At 46.1% G+C, this 24001-nt stretch overlaps 1 protein-coding gene across 3 annotated transcripts in view; it reads right to left on the bottom strand.

Moving 5' to 3' along the window:
* The window catches only part of LOC126531770 (galactosylceramide sulfotransferase-like), a 215689-nt gene extending 212538 nt beyond the window's left edge, over window positions 1–3151 (bottom strand). For all 3 annotated transcript variants that reach the window (XM_050179492.3, XM_050179495.3, XM_050179494.3), the window contains exon 1: window positions 2733–3151. The gene's annotated coding sequence lies outside the window, so the exon portion shown is untranslated. The remainder of the gene's footprint in view (window positions 1–2732) is intronic.
* Window positions 3152–24001: the final 20850 nt, after the last annotated feature.

Genomic DNA, 24001 nt, shown 5'->3' with positions numbered 1-24001 from the left:
GTCACCCTGCCACCCTCCTCCTGTGTAAGGTAGCCAACCGGACACTCTGCTGGGTCACCTCTCAGCCGTCATCTGTATATTCTCTCTCGCTGCTTGTTTGGCACAACCTTCGAAGAATGCTGATCTGACAGCTCATGCTATGAGAGTGTAAGCGCCTTCATCACATCGGCATCGTAACCGCGGATGGCCACAAGGATATCCGATACTCCTCCCACCGACAGACAAAACGTTCCCTTCGGCCGCACTTCAACACATGACAAGTGCACTTATTTCGCCAGCATTAGAGGTCGCATGGCCTCCACTACATTGTCACTTTCCAAATTGTGATTTGACGACTGCTAACGGACGTTGGATTCCACTACGGAAGCCCCACAGAAAGCGTTCAGAAGCCCATGAGAGCTTTTACGTTATCTAACGTTTGCCTTATACATATAAGGTAGAGTGTGCGGGACTGTAGTAGGATACAACTTGAAAGAACAGCAGTTGGCAACCAAGGCACACGGACCGCGCGGAGTTGTTACTCCGCCAGCCAATCGCAGGAGCAAACAAAATCGCCGTCAAGCGACCATTTCAAAATGGCGTCGTACTTGATACCCCCGGAGCGTCTGCTGTTCTTGAAGAGTCTTTTCATTGGCGGAAGCGATGAGGTGTGCAACAGACATGGACAAAGTGTATGTAGTCTGAGCATTTCACCCTTCAAAAGTCCACAGTACAGTTCATTTCACTGCTTAGCCCGTTTTACTCATGAAACTTCACTGGAAACTGAACTGAAACTTTACAATAGATAGTTGTAGCGAAGCAAGCGTGTTATTTCAGTTCAACAAATAATTAGGCTTTCACCGTTCCCCTATAGTAGACGAATGAAAAGGCACAAAATCACGCGCTTATAATTTTATTTTTGTTGTTGCCGCCTTATTTACGTAACAGGGAAAATTTGTAGTACGAACTATTTGCAGCCTCGAGGAGGAACAGTGGCTGGCGGTTGTAAGGGCGTGCGCGGGGCTTCACCGCAGACTTGAGTTGTATACGACTATACTTCGCAAGGATATTACACTGGAAAAACTTAACAGGGCAAAAGTTGGAGATGCCACAAAGAAATGATATTTACTAGGGGCTAACTTTGGAGCGTTTGAGATCTCACACTGAAACTGTCTTTCCGCCTTCGCCGGCACACTTTCGGCAGCGATGAAAGCAGTCATTGTGAAAGGAAGCCACAATGACCGCGAGTTGGGCCGCATAAAAGTCGGCCCTCATCTCATTCAGCCCCAACAAAATGTACCGAATCCCGAAAACTAAAGTGCTTACATATGTCTGCCTAGAGCACTCGAGCGTTGCGTTGAGAGAGAGAGATAGAGGAAAGGGGGAAAGGCAGTGAGGTTAACCAGAGGGGAAGATCCGGTTTGCTACCCTACGCTGGGGAAAGAGGGGAGGGGGAGGTAAAGTGATAAGTAGAGATGAAATACACAGTAGCACTATAGCATTTGCGAGGCTCAAGGTACTCGGATGATGACTACTGTGTCACTGCGATGCCTCTGTGACCGAATAAAGTTTCTCTCTCCCAAACTCAGCAGAAGCGTGAAAATATCATTTATTTACTACGCGGCTCACAGTACCGACGCTCTAGACAGAAGTGTGCACGTCTGCACAGGAACGAGAACAGAAAAAGGAAATCTCCGAAAGCTGGTCACTTCCAGCATTCTTTGAACTCTGCGCATGCCAGGGTCGTTTCTGTCAGAGCCGAAACGGCATGCCTGCACCTCTATAGCTTCCAATTCGCTTAGTTCTGTATAAAGCAGCCCAAGTACTGAATGCCGTGTTCGGTAAGCCATGGGAGGGCAGTACACAAAGGACAGATCGAAGAAATGTATTGAACTTCCTGATTAGTACTTCCACATACGATAAGTCAGATAACCTACGCCCGGGAACGACACTGCATTCTACAGCTCTGCGGCTGTGCCTATGACGACCGCCTGTAATTCGCTGTTTTAGATATAAACGGCGCCACAAACGTTTTTTTACAGACATCAGCGCTTCAAGAGTGTGGTGAATCAAATCGATTCGACAGGACACGTTGGAAGCAGTGTGCACGAAACACCTTCGAAGAGGGGCTTGAAAAAGACAAGTTCACTTGTCGTTGGCTCCCGCTTGTACCTTGTTCTCGCTTTGCTCATCGAATAGGGGCAGCGCGTTAGCCACAGTGTGCATAAGGATCCCAAAGCGATGCCGTTCAGGTAGCCGGAGAGCGTCGGGCTCTTTGGCGGCCGATATAACTGCACTATGGGGCCACGCCGACATTCGCTTTCGGCAGTTTTGACCACAAGTCGCGGCCATGATGACCCTACTGCCGCAATAACCAAGTCGATTGACTAACAGTGAAACACGCTCGCTAACAGCGCCCACAACCGAGCTAACGAATACAAAGCCGGCGCTTGTTCACTCGCCAGTTCGCACTTACACGTTTGTTTCTTCCACCGTGTTTACGACTGTTCCCACGCGTATCGCAGGCACCTCGCGCGTGCGCTGTCATATTCAGCAAAGAGGAACGGGGGTTCTTTGATCTCTCGCGACCCCTCTCACCCTCTAGCGAGAAGGAACTAGCAGGCGCGCGCGCGCGGGGGTCCCACAAGCACAGCCGCCGCGGAACGGAGAGCCGGCGGCGTCGCGTGCGCGCATCGGATGCAGAGCAGCAGGGATGGGATTCGCAAGGGAGGCAGAGCGCCCGTGTGACTCACCATCGAGCGCGCCGCCACCCGTTGACCGGCCCGGGGCGCGTCCGCCTTTCTTCGCGGGAGAGCCGGCGAGCACGGCCGGAGAAATGGGGAGACTTGGCGGCCACCTGAATGCCCAAATCCACTGGCGGCGGTGCCGGAGGGGCGCAAGGAATGTCGGCAGGTCGGTGTTACAGCTTCTGCTGGTCGATCCTCTAGACCGACGACGAACAACGGCACGGTATTTGGGGCAAAAACGGTGGCAGCAAGGTGTCCGGCCGCATGCCGCTGGCTGCAGCCCTCGGACGAAGTCGGCGTGCGGCGGCGGGAGAACGATGGGAGGGGAAAAGCACGCACACACCCACACTGTCGAAAGAAGAAAGAGACGCGGGGAACACTCCGCAGGCCGCCGCTGGCTGGCCGGGCGAGCTCGGAGCTGCTCCGCGTCTGCGGCCGCGCGGGAGGAAGCGGAAACGCTTCGCGGGGCGGGACCATTGCGCACCGCCGAGGAGGGGAGCGTAGATCCCGCCGCCGCGCGGCGGGATGCTGCTTCTTGTTCGTTCTTGCTGCGCTGCGCTGCTCGCCATGGTGCGCGCAACGAAACCCGAGTCGGCACACGGGACGATAACGCTGCCCGTCGGCAGTCGAGATAGCAAAGCAAGTAGCATCAACCACGCATGCGCGGAGTATCCCCTGAGATGTCTCTTAGCGTATGTGGTCCAGAGACTTTGCACAGATCTGGTCACTGCACTTCTCTCTTCCCTTCACCCTTATAATCACTACACACACACACAGATCTGGAGGTCTGCGAGTGGCATTCGTCCTGCAGTGTACATAAACAAAGATGGTAGTGATGACGAGTTGGGAGAGCAAGATGACTGCTTTGAGTTGCATCGCAGAAAATCATTGGGGCGTTGATACCTCGAAACATGCACCCGGGGCGCCACTTAGCATGCAGAGGAGTACGCGTCAGAGCTCTCAATAGAGCGATAGAAAAATATCCCGGAGCACGCCGTCATTTACTTTGATGCTGCACAGTGTTGATACACATGAGGAACGTGCACAGTGGCACTTGATGACACTTACGAATGCCGTGCCTACGGCACCATCCCCACCACCCAAAGAGTGCACCATGTAGTACTTGCATTTTACTTATGCCACCCGAAACCTTATCCACGCCCACTCAATCAAAATCATCACTAACTCATAAGGCGCATTCTGCGCATTTTCTCGAAACGTCATATCACATCGCACACACTAAATTCTAAAGACACTCACGCCCACCCAACTGCCGGGTCTGAACGTCTAGGCACGCCTCTCTCCCAGGAAATGACTTCGCTGATGCGAATGCTTGAGAATTCACTCTACAGGCACCGGAGAAAGAGCTGTTCAACCCAGATGAAGCGGACACAAAATTCGCATCCCTCGGGTATCGAGAGTCTCTGGACTACTGCTGTCCAAGGCCGGCTCAAATGCCCACCCCTACATCCGTTCTGAGGACGCGGTGGCTGTAAGGCAACAGCAGTCGAACCCCTTCCTTACTGTCCACTTCCCACATTTCCTACATCCCACATCCTATTGCTCCAGATGACCGAGTTTTGGAGGCACCTCGACGTTATTTCGAGTAACGCTGGCGTGTCAAAGCCCGCCACCTGAAGCCGACAGCAACCGCATCCCAATTCTTAATTTCTGGGAGGTCGTGCTACGAAACGGAAACCCGCGCGCTCAGCAGGCGCCGGTCCGGCGGGACTATGACAAAACCATGTCCATTGGAAATCTGTACTAGGGGACACACCCACCGAACCTTTGACCACAGTAAAGTTGTTTCTCTCTGTTCGGCAGTATTTTAACATGAAAGGATTCAAAGCAGCATTGAATACACATCTAGGCCTTTGGCAAGACTGGTAGTTTCGAGCCCACATTAGTACACAACTGCGCACGTGCTTCATATGAACTCCTATACCATATTCTCTTATTCACTCCCCCAGCCCACTCGTCTCGTGTAGGGTTTTCAACTCAAAACCTATAGTTAACTTCGATGACTTTTTTTCCACAGCCTCCTTTCTGGATTTGCCAGTGAAATTGGGCGGTTAGTACACTCCTGAAACATGGAGGAAACAACGCAAGAAGCTGGGCAAAGTCTTTATTGCAAATGAAGTTCCTTAAGCAAAAGTTAGGTCACAAATTTTACAGGTTTGACTATGACGGCCTGCGGATTGCACCTATACGCTTTAACTGCAGTTCGTTTCAGACTCCGAACTTATTAGAACTTACGAATTTTGATCCATGGCTTGTCACGGGCAAACATGCATCTCTCTCTTGCCGTGAAAAAGAAATTAACGAGCACATCATTGTCTTAGTAAAGACTAATCATACAGCAAACTTTCCTCGCGGTATTGGGGATAAATGTACAGAGCGATCTTTCGGGACAGCCGTTACAATATGACACATAAAAAAAGAAAAATATGTAATGCTGCAGACCGGGTCCTGTCCCAGCCTAGCCAGGGTCAGCAGCTACGCGGACTCGTTCGAGCCCGATTGTCCGGATTACGGAGGTCCCTTCTGCACCTTAGAACACAAGCTCTGGCGGTGTGCCCCGTTGCGGGACCACGATCATCTCACCGCGGGAGAACAGTGGGAGGAGGCACTCAAGAGCTTCAACCTCGCCGCTGAGCTACGGGCCGTCCAGAGGGTCCGCGGCGCGGCGGTCAGGCACGGCCTGCCCATTCCGACGTGGGAGCGGCCCGCAGTGGCTCCTCGCTCGTGAGGGGCTTTCGGAGTTGCTCCTCAGGACCTGAGTAAAGTTCACTGCCTGTCTGCCTGCATGTAATAATTTGCACCCCCCCACCTTAGTTTCCTTTGTGTTCAGCACAAAAAGAGAGAAAATAATTATGAAGTGCAACGTTTACATGTCATGCTCAATTTTTTTGTGATACGGATGGAATGAGAGCAATTGCTGTTTACTCGCAGGTGCACACAAGCGCTGGTACTGCCTCAGGTGACTCACAGCTGCTGTAGCGGTCCTTAGCCGCTCTAGAAGGCGTGCATCGCAGAATGAATGAATAGCAGATAGCTTGCTCATGAAAGCCAGGTCAAAGTATTTGCATTTCAGAAATGTAGTTGTTGTGTTCTTCGTGTATGCTGGCGGACAGCCTTCCTTTAGGGCAACACGACGCGAATGCAATGACAGAAGTCGAGGTCTGCGCTTGAAAGGGCGCGCAGAGTATGAAGGCAGCCTTAAGACAATAACCTCAACGAATATAAAGTGTACATTACAGTGATATTGCAGAAAGAAAAGAAATTCGCGCATACATGCGACGTTTAATGTTACAGGAGAGCGTTTGCTTTACTGTTACTCTGTGGTCGGGTATTTCGATGAGTACACAGCTATCTCCCTGTGCGACCTTTCTTTATGAGCACCGAGGACGGCCACACGTTTTCATATTGCACTTACTGTGGCGTCCCCTAGGGTGCCGTACTGAGTCCTGCGTTGCTTAACGTCATGCTGATTGGTCTCCTTGATCACCTTTCAAGCACAGTTAAATAATTAATGTACGCGGCTGACATGTGCATACGGGCGTCTGGAGGGACATGCTTGCAGGTGCGAGCAAGGCTCCAAAAAGCTGCCACTCAGACTACGCTCTACCTCCGCAATCAAGGCCTGGAGATTCCATCTGATAAATGTGCACTTGAGGCATTTATGCTTAAGCCCATGACGCACTCCAGTGTATTAATCAATGGGCAGGGGATACCGCTTGAGTGGTCTAAGAAATTCTTGGGTGTTATTTATTTATTTATTTATTTGTTTGTTTGTTTGCTTGTTTACTTATTTATTTATTTATTTATTTATTTATTTATTTATTTATTTATTTATTTATTTATGTCTGAAAAGTTAAAATCACCCATTAAGAATACTTGCAAATTGGGGTATCGCACAGATACTGCACACAAAGAGTAATGCAAGTTCATGCAAAAGTCTGGGGAGCAGTGAGGTGGACGGTAGCAAACACACAAAAAACATCTTGATATCCAAAGCGAACGCATGCGCATACCACTTCATGTAACGAAGCAGTACAAATTATGTTAGAGTGAAATTTATCTGATATAGTTATGAGAACACCACCACCTTTCCTTGTTATTCCATCAGACCTGTAAACCATGTAGTCATTTTTAGAGTGTAAAATTTCAGTACCGCGAACTATACTCGACAACCAGGTTTCAGTTAGTACTACGATGTCTGCGGAACAATCGTCGATCAAGGAGGATAAATCATCACGTTTATTTAATACGCTTCTAATATTTGTATAAAGAGACAGAAACTGGTTTTAATTTTTAACTGGAGCGCAGTGGAAGATGAAAGGCGGCGATAGCGAAAACAGTGCGAGCAGGAATGAAAAGAGCAAGGCGCAATAAATCAGGACTGAAGAAAAACACAAACGACAGGACCGGCGCCTGTGTTTGTGTTCGTTTGTGTTCTTCTTCTGTCCTGGTTTATTGCGCCTTGCTCTTTTCATTCAAGCATGAACCAACTAGCCCAAGCAAGAGTTTTACGCGAGCAGGAAAGCGGAGGAGGATGGTGCAGCGGAACCATGGGCCCTATAACGTAAAACTATTCCAATATATTTTTATTCCAATCTCCTGACGTCAAATTTGCGTAACCGCCGACGCAAGCAGCGGGTGGTCACCTGCAGGGTTGTCTGAACAGACCAATCAAACGCTCTCCTCGTTCATAGGAGGTCACTTTTGCTTGCTTGAAAAACGAATAGCATTGTCTACACTGAGCGGCTTGTCGTATTTAATTGGCTGACAAGAGGCGAGGAGCACGCTCAAGTGGAGAGGGATTCGATCGGGCAGAGCCAGTGCACTGAAAATCGATAACCGGATGAAGAGGGTGGTGCCGGCGTCTGCGATTGGGCCGCTTTCCCTTACTTGGCTTCAGGTGGCTGGTCCAAAATCGCGGCGGCATGCAACGGAGGCTTAAGAAATACGTTAAAACGGATCCTCAGCAAAGAAGAGTTGGAAGAATGAGGTCGTAAACGTGCCTAAAGTGCTCTAAAACGTTACACGGGCACGCAAGAAGCTTTATTATACGCAAATTAACCCATGCTCCCCGGCACGTGCGAGTAGTCAGCGCCGAAGCGATCGGTGGCAGCCATCTTTTATTCCTTTCGGAACGGGGCAGCCTGCGGCTATTCAGAAGAAAATTCAGTTTTGTTCGGCATATTAATGCATCGTTAATGCGTACACGTCACTTTGACGCGGTGAGTTTTCGCGGTTTTGTGATGTCGCGTGACAGGCAGGTGAAGTGGGGGCAGCCCGAAAACTTTTGACTAATAGCCGGGGGCTAATGGCAAAAAGGCATCGAATCAGAAATAACTGTTTTTCTTTTTTCGGTCAAATCATGCATAATCAGTGTGTACACGTCATATCAGATGAGGAGGTATATCGCGGTTTTCGTGACGTCCGTGACAGACAGGTGAAGGGAGGTAGTCCAAAAAAAGTTTTTGACCAATCGCGGAGGGCTGATAGCAGAATTGGAATAGAAATGTTTGGAATAGTTTTACGTTATAACACCCCATGAGGCGGTATGGTGAGCAGGAGGGTATGGCGAAAGCGTGAGAAGGAAAGTGTAGTGCCGTGCAAGACGGGCTCTGCGGCGACGACCGCTTCGACATGGCGCCAGAGTAGCGCACCTTCGTCTGTTCACCGATGACGCCATCGATAAGGCATACGGCGAGCGCGTACACCGATACCATATATGGAAACAAAGCACACAAGTACTCATACTTTCGGCACCTCGAGTGGTAAAAACCTGAAAGATTTACGCAAGTGTACCACGTAGATATTCGAGAAGTTTCGCAGTTGTGCCCTCGAATTACTTATTTCGTTCGCTTAATCTGACGCATGCTGTCTGAAATAAGAGACTATATGCATGGGATCCGGGTCCACACATCCTCTCCCCAACACTGTTACTACGTCCTTTCTCAAGTGTCACGAAGCCCGACGTATAGAAGACGTTGAATCGATACAAAAATTAAGCCTGTCCGAACAGATATTTAAAACCATAGAGTTTCATGCAATAATTACTAGAGGGAACTCTGGAGCTGGTGTCTACGGGAGTTGCAAGTGGGGTTATTCAGCCAGCATGACATGCATTTGCCTAAGCTTCGCCCTTCTGGCTACAAACGACTTTGCTACTTTGTAAACTTGTCATGTTCAACACAGTACTGTGTTATAAATAATTGCATAAACATTATTAAAGTTGTCCAACTGCAGGATTCGGACACAACCTCTAGCGCAGAGGCTGGATAATGAAACCATTATGCCATGGACGCACGAATCGACAAGCGACCGTGAACGCCTATGAATTTTCATGGGAATGCCAGCGTGTTTAGACGCTTGACGCGTTTGGATTTGACCACTTCAACAGGATGAACCGCATAGAGTTTCTCGCTATGTTACCTAGAGGGAAATCTGGCGCTGCTGCGCTGTGGTATGCAAGGGAATGCCGGTATATTGTGACTTCGGATTGACATCGTTCTCGGCGAGCCAGGCAAGCACCGTTCCATCTGTCACAATGATTCGTTTTCTACTAAAACTGCACATAAAAAGCTGTTTTAGCTTTATTATTACACAAATACATGTTTTGTTTAACTATGAGGACTCTTTGTTGCATGTATAATTATAAAAAACGTAAAAAGTATCAGCGGGCCGCTAAAGTTGGAGGACAGACGACAAGATTCGCGCTCGCTTTGAAAGAGTTTGGCGTCTGTTCTTGCTTTTCTTCGCTTGGTCATGCATTGTATAGGTGAGTAAAGATGTAGTATGCGTGAATCGAAACATTTCATGAAGATTTTAATTTAAGAACGCGTTATTTGCGTAGCCAAATCCACGTTCTAGACGAAGCCTCCTACAACACCAGCCAACACGAGCCTCGCAGACACATTTACCGTCATTCCCATGACGGCACGGCGCCCCTTAGGAAACTCCCATAGATGGTGGCGCCACATTTCCCTCTAGGTGTTATAGTGAGAAACTCTATGATGAACCCCTGCGATCAGTAGCAATTGTGAGTGTTCGTGAGTCTTCTGCACTTAGAAAATTACACATTATTCTTTAGGACAATAAAGACAAATAAAGCGTAATAAATAAAGCCACAAGAACGTCTGAATCCACAATCACGAAGATCAGACAAATCTTCGTACTACACATCATTTCCAGCAACATCGTGTACAGCATTGATGGCGGAGGATATAAAACCAGACCCGGCTGCATCGCTTGTGAGTGGGCATGGTGGTAGGCCACGGAAAACAACGATGGGCTTAAGCACGCTTTTCTTGATTGTGCAGTTCGTCAGCTCTTGGGTACCTGCACGGCAGTGCGGCTCGGCTACGGTTTTCCAGAGCCAGGGCCCGCCCATCGGCAACGCATCCACTCTACTGGAAAGCGAGAGCGACTTCGGCTATCTTTCGCCCGTCATACTACCGATAGCCAGGCAACACATGCGCACCTTCGTGGACGTGCACAATGTTCACGACTGCGCAGCTGCAACATCGTGTACAGCATTGGTGGCGGAGGATATAAAACCAGGCCCGGCTGCATCGCTTGTCAGTGGGCATGGTGGTACGACAGGGAAAACAACGATGCGCTTACGCACGCTTTTCTTCATTGTGCAGGTTAGTACGTTCCCAGAATTGCCTCACGCTTCTTTTAAATCTGATGACCTGTTCCTTGTCGTGCTTCCATGCCCAAAGGCCTTGGTTGACCCTTTCTGTTCTTTGCTTTTGTTGTAATGTGGTAACGTTGAGAGCAATCCCGGTCCCGGTCCAGGTTCGCAAAAAGCGCAATCTTCGAATGCTGTGGACGAAAATTTGAAAACTGTTAAGGATCTAGACGAGCGATCTATAAGAATGGAAACCGTACAGAAATCTATGGCTACGTCAATATCAGACCTAAAAGAAAAACAGGAATAATTTTGTCAGATGATATCAGATATAAAACCCAGATTAGAAAAAGTTGAACAACAAACTTCTGCAATTGAGCAAAAGCAGACAGATCTCGACGACGTGCGGGATTCCGTAGTCCGCGTCGAAAAGCACACGCGCACACTCCACTCAAGACTAAACGACGCCGAAGACCGCGATCGCCGGAATAACTTGTTCTACGATGTGCCTGAGTCCGCTGATGAAACGTATTCCAAGTCAGAAGGAAAAATGCTGGAAATTTTCGCCAATACTCTAAAAGTAGATATTTCAAGTAAGAACATATCCAGAGCGCACAAAATCAGTCGATTTGCCACAAGGAAAGCACGGCCACTAATAGTAAAATTTGAGACATACAAAAGTAAGGACTTAGTCCTTTGCAAATGCCAAGTGCTAAAGGATGAAAAATATCTATATATATATATATATATATATATATATATATATATATATATATATATATATATATATATATATATATATATATATATATATATATATATCCGTAAGCGAAGATTATTGCCCGGCAACAAGACAATGCCGCAAGAAGTTTATCGAATTTGGAAAAATCACAAGAAAGTCATTCAAGTTGCATTACAAAAAATTTATTCTCGGTGGAAGAACTTATGTTTACAATGAAGCTGATAATACTCTAACTGAAATAGAAGCTTTCGATAGCACACAGAACGACCTCATCCCTCGTAATTCTCGCTCTGTACGCGAATTCCCATTGAAAGAAATATAGGGGAATGAACGGGTAGGCGGTTCATAGCTGTGTTCTTGCTCAGAGCTTTTCTCGAACATGCGTAGTCTTCTGCCAAAAAAGGACGAACTGTGTGCCAGTATTGATGACTGTGACACTGACATTATTGCGTTAACTGAAACTTGGCTGGCATCTAAAATAGCCAACTCTAAGTTTTTTTTTTTTTTTTTTTGCGAAACTAAATACGCTGTCTTTCCGAGCGATCGCATCGGGAAAGTATTTGAGGGATTTCGTGTGCCGGTTGTTGCAGATTTCAAAATCATCTGGTGCTGTCTTACAATAAAATTTAAAAAATTACCAATAGGAGTTTGTTACCGATCGCCCTCAAGTCCTTCGTCTTGTTGCAATGACCTGTATGACAATTTGAACCAGCTAACGATACTTTATCCTGGAGTGCCAATATATCTAATGGGTGACTTTAATATTCCAAACATCGTATGGTCCCAAATCAGTCCGTTTTCTGACCCCTCATCTACTGAATATAATGAGTTCATCACACTTTGTTCTGACTTCGGTTTCTCACAAATGGTCATCTCACCAACGCGAATAACTCGGCACTCAACCTCAATTCTTGATCTGGTGCTCATATCTTCCCTCGACAACGTCTCATCGATAACTCGCTTACCTGGTCTCGGTGATCACGAAATTTTGCACTTCACGCTTACATTCCCCCAGCAGTATCAATGCAAACAACTAAAGACAATCAGAAACTTCAAAAGAGCCAGTTTTTTTGCTATAAACACAAGCCTATGTTCATTTCTTGACGACTTCTTACCGCAGTTTTTTGAACGATCAGTTGAAAGAAATTAGTGTATGTTCAAGAATAAATCCGTCAGCATGTTCCACTCCAGCGCGTTTATTTTCATAATCGAGCCCCCTGGTATAACAGGTTCCTTAATACGCTTTCAAATAGGAAGAGACGCCCTTTTCGCAACGCTAAACGGACGAAAAAGCCTGCACATTGGCTTGCATATAAAAGCGCTGCCACTAACTACTCAACTATGGCTAAAAATACTAAGCACAAATTTTTTAGCAAAACCCTGCCATTTCTACTCCGAAGCTCTTTTGGAGCGTAGTAAAATGCAAACGTGAAAATAAGATTGCATTATCACAACCTGGCAGTCAGGTTTCCAGCTATCTTTGCGCAAACCTCTTGAACAACGCGTTTGTGCAATCATTTTCGTCTTCCGCGCCTAACAGAGAACGTCCCGTCCTACGCTGTAACTTTCCTCCTATGGACCCTATTATACTTGATGCAACAGGAATTTAAAAAATAATCGAAAATTTGAAAATTGCATCTTCCTGCGATGTAGATGAAATCACCACCAAATTCTTAATTACCAAAGTTGAATACTCGTCTATCATATTACAATATCTATTCTCGCAATAATATAACTCTGGCATGCTTCCGCTAGATTGAAAAACATGAAAAATCATTCCCATACACAAATCAGGTGACACTCATAATCCTTTTAATTATAGACCAATTTCTCTTACCCTAGTACCTTGTAAAATTATGGAACATGTAATTTACACACATCTCATTAGCTTCCTTGACGAGAATAATTTCTTTACTCCTCACCAGCATGGGTTTAGAAAAATCTTCTCTTGCGAAACACAGCTTCTAACATTTACTAACGATTTACAGTCTAACTTTGACGCAGGCTTCACGACGGACTGTATATTTTTGAATTTCGCTAGGGCATTTTACAAGGTGTGTCATGCGCTGCTCTTACACAAACTAAGCATTTTAAACATGGATCCTACACTACTTAATTGGATCTGTAGTTTTCTTACATCGCGCGTTCAGTTTGTTTCCGCTAATGAATCTAATTCCTCTTTAGCCCCTGTCGACTCAGGCGTCGCTCAAAGATCGGTCCTAGGCCCACTTTTGTTTCTAATATACATTAATGACTTACCTACTAATGTTTCATCAAAGATATGTTTATTTGCAGACGATTGTGTGATATACCGCAAAATTTCCAATGACTGACGTAACAGTTCTGCAAACTGACTTAAATAGAATAACTGATTGGTGCAGAACGTGGAAAATGGAACTTAACATTAAGAAGTGCAAAACTATGAGGGTTTCTCGTACTAACTCTCTTTCTCCTAATTATTCTCTCACTGGTATCTCACAGGAATGTGTGACCTCGTATCGTTATTTAGGAGTGACCATAACTAACAATTTGTCTTGGAAATCGCATATTGATATTATAGTGTCCAAAGCTAACCGCACTTTAGGGTACCTGCGCTGAAATTTTTCTCATGCACCATCATCATTTAAACAATTACTGTACACCACTTACGTTCGCTCGCAACTTGAGTATGTTTCATCAATATGGGATCCCTGGGATTCAACACTAGTACATACGCTGGAAGCTATACAAAATCGGTCAGCCCGTTTTATATTAAATAACTTCAATCGGACAGCAAGCGTAACACACATGAAATGTTTATTAAACCTGCCTCTCTTATCCGACCGCCGAAAACACTCACGTATTTCTCTTTTTCACAACATCTATTATCATAACACCTTTTTACACACTCTTTGTATCAGGCGAGCACCTTTCATTTTGTCTCACCGTGATCATAATCAGCAAGTTAGCATATCGCATTTCAATACTATCATGGGCGCGAATTCATTCTTACCAATGACTAGCAACGACTGGAACAGCTTATCGCCTTCATTAACAGGTATGATTAATCCACTTATATTTAGAAACACACTTGAAAACGAACTTGTGTAATATACTTACCATTTGTCTTGCCTATGTGTACGTACCTTTCGCCATTGCAGCGTTTTCATCGGCATCATGATCAAAAAAGTTAACCATCTATTTTGTAAATCTACTGTACATAATTTTTTTCAAACCTATTTACTATCGTGTACATCACATTCGTATTTGTATCTTCTGTACCTGTTTGTTATCATCGAATGTCAACTAGAAATTTGGAATCATTAGTGATGATATTTATTTTGTTTGAGTTACTTTTACCGATGTTTACTTTGTATTCTCTTAGCCCCTCCCTTCTATAATGTATTGTGTACCTTGAGAGTAAAATGAATGAAATGAAATGAAATTTCTTTAGGTCGTTGAGCTATTGCAGCGCCAGAGTTCCTTGTATTAATTATTGCCCGAAAACTCTGTTTCAAGCTGACCGTATCTGTCCATATGTTGCGCACGCCACGTTTAAATTTCACTCGTCACGATAGGTTGCGTACATCACACGCCGCGCTAGAGAACGAGAGCCCGCGCATCCACCGCAGTTCATAGACCGCTCTGTAAGATAGCACGAGCAGAGCGGAATGCATTAGCCATGCGTTGCAGCGAAAGGCGTGCATGATTCGAATGCGCTCTGTATGATTACTGATATCACGAGAGCATCGGCAAACAGAATGCAAAGGAGCAGACATACCACTGTATTCCCCAACGGCGTCACCTGCTTCCAGACCACTCATTATTCCGCGATATGCAAAGTCCACTTTGGCCATCAGCAAAGAAAACAAACGCAGGAAGACGAACGTGTCCGCGATGTCTCATTCACGACTGACCGCCGAAAGGCGCGTACAACATGCACCGGGATAGGAGGTGCACGTTCAGGCCAGCGCAGGCATGCCTACTGCACGGCCACTGCATAACCTCTAGCACGCAAGTGCTCGTAAAAAAACCGGCTGCTCGGACCCGTGGCTAACACCGCGTGGCACGCAGCGACGAGAACGCGGAAGCGAGCGCTTAATGTCACGGAAAGATGGGGAACGCGAGCCCGGCACGCGCACCCGCGCCGCCGGCAGCAAACGAGGCGCGCGCCGTCTTTATCTCGCGCCCGCGGTAATTTCCAAGCACGCTGCAGGAGGCAACAAAGAAGCGCTGTCTACCGTCGTGCGTGGACGCGTTTGATGGAGCCGTATCGCGACGCCAACCTTGTCACGAAAGAGCGGACGCCTAAAACTTGCTACCTCGAAGAGAAATTACGAAAGAAATGCTGAAAATACATAAGTTTTTCCGCGTGCAATCGGTGCGCTATTTTCCACACCCCGCCAGAAATAATGCATCATCTCAGTTGCACACGACAGAAATAGAACATGCGACCGTAGAGCAACGAATAAAGCATCGCGGTCGAACTCAGCACCTGGACATCTCAGGCAAAGGATATACGCGGTGCAGAATTCGTTGTCGTGCACCATCCATGCTCAAGCGCTTGTTTCGGATGCTATTGCACGAAAACAGAACGTGTTCCGGAAAAGAATCATTTTCGAGCCTCACTTTCTCCTCCCTCCTTCGTCTCTGCGTTGCCCTACATGCTTATCGTCGCTTGTGACAACCTAGTCTAGTTAGTACTGTGCAATACATCGCCCGTCATATGAATCTAATGAGTGAAACACCCGGTTTTACAAACACTCCCATGAACTTAGATTTAGGTGCACGTTAAGGAACCCGACGTGGTCAAAGTTAATGCAGAGTCCCCCCGCTACGGCATGCCTCATAATAATATTCTGATTCTGGCACGTAAAACGCAACACGTTTCCAGCCGTAACCTCGGCCTTCCACACGCTTTACAGGCTTCAAAAGTAGAGCAATTTCTGCGAGCATTAAGATATTGAAGACTTGCTGCCTAATGCAATGTCACCAGAACAATGTTTTCAAGCACCATGACGCCATTACATGAATCTACGTGGTATATTATCTCTTCTTTATATATTATATGACTTTTTTTTATCGTTGGCGTGACGGCCGTTGTCATCACGGTCTAGTTTCTTGCACCATGAAGGGATGAACGCACCGAGTGCCGAAAGGGCCCACAATTAACAGCTAGCGCAATAAAATACTGTATACTCGGCTTCAACCGCCGACCATTGCCAGAGAAAGCACTCGGCCGTATAACATACGCAGGAAGACGCAGCGCAAGTTAAGTAAACGAACCTCTAAACGCTAATTGGGTCGGGCGCAAAGGGAATATTAATCACGGCTTTGCATAACGAACGATCCCAGCTGCGCCGACCACTGCATCGTTTACTGTATATTAATGCGCAGTCGAACGCAGTCGCCAGGAGCATGCGTTTTGTATGTGCGCGCCTAACCCTCCGCTTGCTTCAAAAGAAAGAGTGACGACAGAGGCTGCCTCGTCGCAACAGACTCTGGCACAACCACTTCAATCACGTGTGCACGCGCGCGTGAGTATAGGCTTTCCTGACGCTCCGTAAAGGGCCAGGGACGATGTAGCCCGACAATCGCTGGCACGCGACGCGCGCTGAGAATTGCCGAAAATCTGCTTCAATCGGTCGCCTCCGAGACTCGCTGAGTTCACGCCCGAAGGCGCCTCTTCATGGATCCTTCCCCAGGCGCACGTTTTAGCGCCTTTAATGCCGCGCGGCGCAGAGTTAGGTTCGCGCAAGTGGTGCGCGTTCAGGGCGCAAGAGGGGCGTTAGCCATATTGAATATCACCGCCGTCGAAGGGGGGAGGGCAGTTGCGTTTATTGGGAGCCCGTGTTGAGCGCGATTTGCATGAATGATCGATGCGTAAGCCGAGGTCCTCACTGCGCGCACACCGGACCACCCAATGTATAAGCTGTGTGCGCAGGGCCATTGTGTATAAGTACGGCCACCCAACCCCCACCCCCCCCAATCACCCCTTTCCCCTACCCGCTAACCTTCCGTCAGTTTTCTTTCTTCTTATCTTTTCTTCTTTTTTCGTCCGCACTTTGCATTTCGGACATTCGCTCCATGTCTGCGTTTGCTAAGCGAAATACACTTTGCGCTCACTGAGCTCTAAAAGTCTTAGTCAGAAATGCAAATGAGAATGCAACTCACTGGAGACGCCCTCAGCTTGTCTTTTACTCGCGAAATAAAATTCGCTGGCGCCGTTCCTTCACGCCCCGGTCTTGCGCATTCGACGTCGTCACAAACGCGCACGTTATAACGTACGTGGCCCATAAATCTTGATGAGCTGGGATATGTAATGGCACACTATTTCCGTCTGCCTTTAATACATTTCTTGGGAGCGAGTAAAAGCTGCGACTTACAAAACGAATAAGTGAATAGTGAAGATTTTCTATATGAACTCTCGTGAGCTATGTATTTTTTATTCAGTATACACCAAAGAAAGCTTTCTATGACAGATGCATGCACTCTAAACAGGAAAGCTTCTGCAGAACGATGCTGTCCGTCCTGTTCGTGCGTTACACAGAAGTCTTTGAATTGATGTCCTGCTTACTATATATAGTAATGAATTTTAATTCCCTAGTGCGACGCGTTTTGTCGTGGATAAAGTGGCAGCAGTTCTAAGAAGCACGGCGCGTTAAATAAGACTGGACTATTAAGCCTAATCGACGATGTAAACAAATTTTTGTTTTTCTTTACTATTTTTTTTTCTTTTTTTGTGTGTGTGCGCGTGTGTGTGGTTCGAAGGAATCAATGTACTGTCACAGTAACTCGATCTGTCAGTGTTGACCATGCATTTTCAATGGACCAACACATACACAGTTCAGTGCTCTGTCGTTCTCTATAAAGCCATATTGTTTCTTGTCCCGCGGTGTGTACAAGGCAGACGTGTTTCCTAATATCCATATGCCGTCGAGTTGCTTGCCAAAAGTGCGCGTTCGGGAAAACCTTGCCGCCACAACACAAATGCGCCCCTGAGACAACCACAGTCGCTTTCGTCACAATGGTTTCATTTGAGCTAAGTTGATCGCAAATCGACCGGCCCGTCTCTGTGTGGCGTAAGCATCGGAACACCTCATAATGTGCCCCGTGACCTCACGAGGTTTCTCGTTCGATATAACCTCTGTGAAAAGCCAGGCACGTATCCCATTCGCCACAAAGGCGGTAGCAGAGCTCCTCTGTTCTCTCCCTCTAAAGCGGTTCTGCAACGTGCGTGCTGAAGCTACTTTCGCCCAATGATGCAGAGGACAAGTTCGCGATAGTTTGCACGAAAGGAAGACTTCTTATTGGCCGACATCGTTTAGCCGTCTATCGTGGCTGATAAGCGCAGCGGCTCCGGCCAATGACAAAGCGTTCTTACGAGTTATATAGCGAAAAGGTGTAGGAGTTAAGAGCCCGATCAGCCGGTCGTCAATTCTAGCTTACTCACGGTTGCCCGGTTTTATTGAGATAGCTGCATAAGGGAAGCGAGAGAGGCGGCAGTCAAAGGAAAATAACTTGATACGGAGACAGCCCGGTGACTCGTACCCTGCCCGCCGCGACATCACCTGCCCGCCCATGCAGTATTCAGTCGATGTTGCGGCGCGCGTACCCTGTTTCATCACACGCTCGGGCCGTGTGCAGAGAAATAGCCCGTACGCGTGCGGAATATATCAGTGGCGAGCGGCAGTGCAAGCGTGATACTGACCACCGCGGAGTGGCGGCAGTGTTCACGGAACCGCACGGAACACGGCTTGCCGCCGGCAAGGACGTACGCGATTCCTGTGCAAACCGCTGTCGTCCATGGTCGGGTTGCGCGCTCGTTACCTCGATGGCCGTTCGACGTGGCGGTGAAGTAGAAATGCCGAGCGCATCGGCTGCTTTCTGAAGCACGAACAGCAACAAAAATGAGAAAGGGGCGCCGAGTCGGTGGTCGTGACGGAAATAGGAACTCGCTGCCGACCCACCAACCAGCTCCGCTTATTTCTGTCCTTTCGGCCTGTCCTCTCTCTCTACGGCAAGGAGTCGAAAGATGCCCTACCTGAAGCGATGGTCACTACTGGGCGCTTCACTTTTTAAAATTTTTTGTCTTCAACCAGGACTAAACAAAGTGAGCAAATAAGCTTGGAACGGGAAACCCACTCACTGAAGGCGCAGCCGGAGCTTCAGTGAGAGTTAACGCACATCCACGACAACTTACGTCTTCAGTGCAAACAAGGAGACGAAAAACTTCAACCGTGAGAGAGCCAAAATAAGAACAGCAGTTTTGCTGTTCGAATGTGTAAGTGCTGCGTAAAAGAAGCAGAGCAGAAAAGTATTGGGTTACGTGGTTTCCAACATTCGTTGTTGAGCCGGTATCGCGTCTGAAAAAGAATATGAGGAAAGCAACTTACAGCCCTCTTATTTATAATCTCCCGCAGTCAAATCTACTTACCTGAAAACTTATCTGCTTATGCCCACCTAATCTATGTGCGAGCTTAATTATGTAAGTCGACATAATCAAAACGCACCAAGCCTCATGTAGTAAGATCCTCGCAGTTATTTCTACCTAGCTGAAAACCTATCTGTTTGACCTAATTCAAAGCTCTGTACGCGAGCTTACATAAGCCGACTAAGTCAAATAGTACCAGGCGTCACGTAATAAGATCCTCTGTCGACAGGAGTGGGTAAGAGCCATTGTGTCCTCGTAAGTGCGTCCTAATAAGACCATATAGATATGGTTGGCTTGAGTGTAGCGGACGCTACGTGAACACAAGCATTTCGGGGTATCCTATTGTTTATTGCGACCTTAACAAGAAAAATAGCCAACTTGATATTTACAACATAAGTGATTCCTTAAGAATCTTCGTCAGCAAAAAAATACCCATCCCTAATGGATTTCTCATTTGTGACTGCATGCGCACTTCGCTTCAGTAATGAGAAAAATCAATGTTCGAACTACATTCCCTTTGAAATGTGCGTTCGCGAACTTTGCTAGATGCCTTGTCGCAACGTGGGTTTAAAATTTGTTTCCTCACCTAATTTTTCTGCTGGACCACAAAGACCTTGCGCGTGCTTTGAACACCAAACGATTGCATTCCATCGCAACAGCGGCAAAGCCCCCAAAACCTTTATTTGAAATTGCTATTTTGCTTGTAAGGCTCACTCGTCGTGGGTGCTTTGGCTATGTTGTTGGGCTGCAAAGCACGAGGTCGCGGAATCGAATCCCGGCCTAGGCGGCCGCATTTCAATGGGGGCGAAAACACCCGTGTGCTTAGATTGAAGTCCACGTTAAAGAACCCCAGTTGGTCGAAATTTCAAGAGTACCCCCCACTACGGCGTGCCTCATAATCAGAAAGCGGTTTTGGCATGTAAAACCCCATAATGTAATTTTCAATTTTTGCTTGTGAGGCTCTGAGGCATTCTGTTTGACCTAATTCCTTAATGTGTCGTGGGCGTGTTCTGCACCGAAAGCAAGCGCTAGCCAAAAGTCACCTCGTATAACAAACTCCATGTCAAGCATGCGAAACAACAATGCTCTACCCTGCCATGGTATAGTCGAGTGGACGACACTGCTGGCAGCGTCTCAACGGACTCATTTTACTGCTCTTCAAAGAGAGACAGAGCACTAAAAAATGCAACAAAATGAAAGAAAAGTGGCTAGCCTTCAACGCGCCGTTTTATAGGCTCCTTATCACATGCCGGAAGGAGTGCGAGAAAGATAAATGTCAAGGGAGTGCGACGCGTGACTTGCATATAATGCCTGCATAGAATGCACAAATAACTGTTCATATCTGCAACAGTCGTAAGTGTTACCTTCGTTCATTTACGCTACGTTGGCATAAAGGAGTTCAATTCCGATTTATTTGCAGGCCCTACCTGATGGTAGGGCCAGCATATATATATATATATATATATATATATATATATATATATATATATATATATATATATATCTGTATACCAGTTCGGAGCTTTCTTTATTAGCTGCGAAATACGAGAAGTTGGAATACTTAAAGGCTATTTACTGAATACAAAGAAAAATAACCAAAAGGGAAACAGAAAAGAAATGGTAATGGAGTAACAAAACATTGTTCTAACGGAGGCTTCCAACTCGCACGAGAGTACGCCCCCTATGCTGTATAATCCAACACGCATACACATAACTGAAAACTGAACTTTTCGAAAGCGCTCATATTCAATGCCTCCCAAGCACAAGCAGTAAGCACAACGCCAACAAACACATGTAGGAAAATGTATGCATTCAAGGAAAATAGCCCTTGATGTCAGAAGCAGCACTTGTGTCACTTGTGGCTAGGAATTTTGGACGTTGGTCCTTCGGCTATCTGTCTAACATCACGACAATGCAGGAGCGTAGCTCATTGGGCACAATTAAAAAAAAATGGTATTTCAGTAGATTTACCGAATTTCAACACATTTCAGTTATCAGCGTCGAGCGGATACTCCCTTCTAATAATATACGCATTTACAGCACTTTGTCGTATCTTCCGTACTTGGTTATAACAGTATCTTGGCCACGACCGCCTTCGCTGTTCGGCTGCGTTATTTTTGTCCCTCTTCGTATTCTCAAAAATAGAATGCGGCAGTTTTGGAATTACGAGAACATGAGCCTGATTAATGTGGATCATCTGAAAGCAATGATCCACTTGTTATTATTCCGAGCGTTCACACGGTTGGATAAAGATCATTGCGTCACACCTTACGTGTGCCAACTTTCGAAGCTTTCCTGGCCAGTCTTCCCGCGGTTTGCCGTTGGTCGTCGAGTTCTCGCTGGATCTTTATTTTATTGAAATGAAAATGAAAGAAAGAGACGTAGTCACCTTATAGTGGTTAAGGTTACTCCTTTTCTCATAGCGGAAACAATATGAAAAAAATTGTAAGGAAATGAAACGAAACCACGTCATAGGGTCAGAAATCCACAGCACACAGTCCTATACACCCATGAACATAAGAATATAAAAGTCAAATGCAAGCTGCACCACAATGAGTTTGTAAACAAAGTCCCAAACACACACAAACGGCCGTGATGTAGACTTCGATGAGCATATAAACAGATGAGGAATTACAGAGAGTTAAAATAATGCAGGAACAGAATACAAGAAAAGTGCAATATCTAGTACTTGTTAAAGATGCCTGTCTCTTCGTAAAAATGTTCAAGTGCGTTCAATGCTTTTCGCTGTGCTGTGTTCGATGGCCATGGGCCCAGCAATTTTGCGAGTGAGGAAGGCCGGTGAGAATCAATGGGGTGTAGCTCTTGTTCTAGCTGCCGTCTTTGCATCGCGTATATTAGCCATTCGAGGAGTAGATGGCGAACATCCTCATAGTCGTGGCCACAGGAGCAAGCCGGGGAAGGAGCCCTTTTTATGTGATATAGGAAATGTTTGGGGTATGCTGTCCCAAGGCGCAGACAATGAATTAGTGCCTCGGTAATTTGCGAAAGTTATGCATCCAGCTGTTATTTGAGTTGAGGGTCCACTTCGTAAAAAATTGATTCCTCAGTATTTTCATTAAATCAAGTTGACATACACAAGTCCTTCTTTAGTACACTCAATATGCGTTTCGTGTCCATTGGTGATTAGTTGAGGTTGAGGTTTTGTTTTCCTTCAAAGATGAAAGAGGGAACTGCGACAAAAGGCGGTAAAGCCTGACGAGGTCAGTTCCCCAAAATAGTCGATACAGCAGTGAGCAGCACAGAAATGAATATTAACATAGTATGATAGTGAACAAGATACATCGCATGAAACGACAGTATTACCATGAGAAATATTACTTTTGATACAAAGACAGTGCACCATAAATCAAAGGCAGTGTATAAACATGGCATGAGGTCGCTAAAGAAAACACACACACAAACAACTTGACACGAAAACAAGAGATGCTTCGCGAAGTAAAAAACTGAGATTATATTGAGTCAGTGCTGATTAGTAACTTTTTGATGTCTTTTTTAAATTTGTTCTTAGGGAGATCAAACATGACACTTAAAGATGGGTTATTGAGAATGACTGGAATCTGGTAATCGAGCTTTTGTTTGCCGCTATTTGTCCTCATTTAGGGACCAAGTTTCTGTGTTGCCGAAGGTGGTATTTAGTAGGAGGGCGGTTTGGAGCAATGGAATACAAACGATTACGATGGATGTACTGTAACAGGCGAAATATGTAAACATGGTTTGCTTTAACTAAATTATGCTTGTGATAGAGGGGTAATGTTGGTAGGTTTCCCGGTCTACCATGGTAGCCCTCTATAGCCCGCAATGCCTTCTTTTGCAAAAGCAATAACTTCTGAAAATTTCTTATTGTTGTAGTGCCCCAGACCAGTGCACAATAGGACAATTTGGAAAAAAAATTGTGCGTAGTGTATGGACACTTTTAGGGAAACGGGCAAGAGATCGCTGATCCGGGAAAGACAACCAACAGTTTTACTAAGGTCCGTAAGAAGTTTTGAAATATGTGTGTTCCATGATAAATGTTCATTAAACCAGACACCAAGAAACTTCTGAGTTGTTACCTGTTGCAGTTTTGTGTTGGCGTATATTAGACTAAGTGTGTAATTAACAGAGGCATCAATAGGTCTGAAAATTATGTACCTGGTTTTTGACAAGTTTAAGCTAAACCTATTCGCCTGCATCCAAGCGTATAATTTTACCAAATAAACGTTCACGATAGTTTCTAATTCCGGCAGAGTACGTGATGCCAAAAAAATATTTGTATCGTCAGCGTACATAACCAAATCTGAGGAATCAGGTATGTTACAGATGTCGTTTACATACAATAAAAACAAAAGTGGACCTAATATAGTTCCCTGCGGAACCCCTTGGGCAATGCGCAAGCGGTTCGAAACAAAATTATTCCATTTAAAGTATTGTGTTCTGTTATTTAGGTAAATTTTCAAAAGGTTTAGAGCTATTCC

The sequence above is a fragment of the Dermacentor andersoni genome, chromosome 5 (assembly GCF_023375885.2).
Source record: "Dermacentor andersoni chromosome 5, qqDerAnde1_hic_scaffold, whole genome shotgun sequence".
NCBI lineage: Eukaryota > Metazoa > Arthropoda > Arachnida > Ixodida > Ixodidae > Dermacentor > Dermacentor andersoni.
This window is presented reverse-complemented; position numbering and strand designations above follow the sequence as displayed.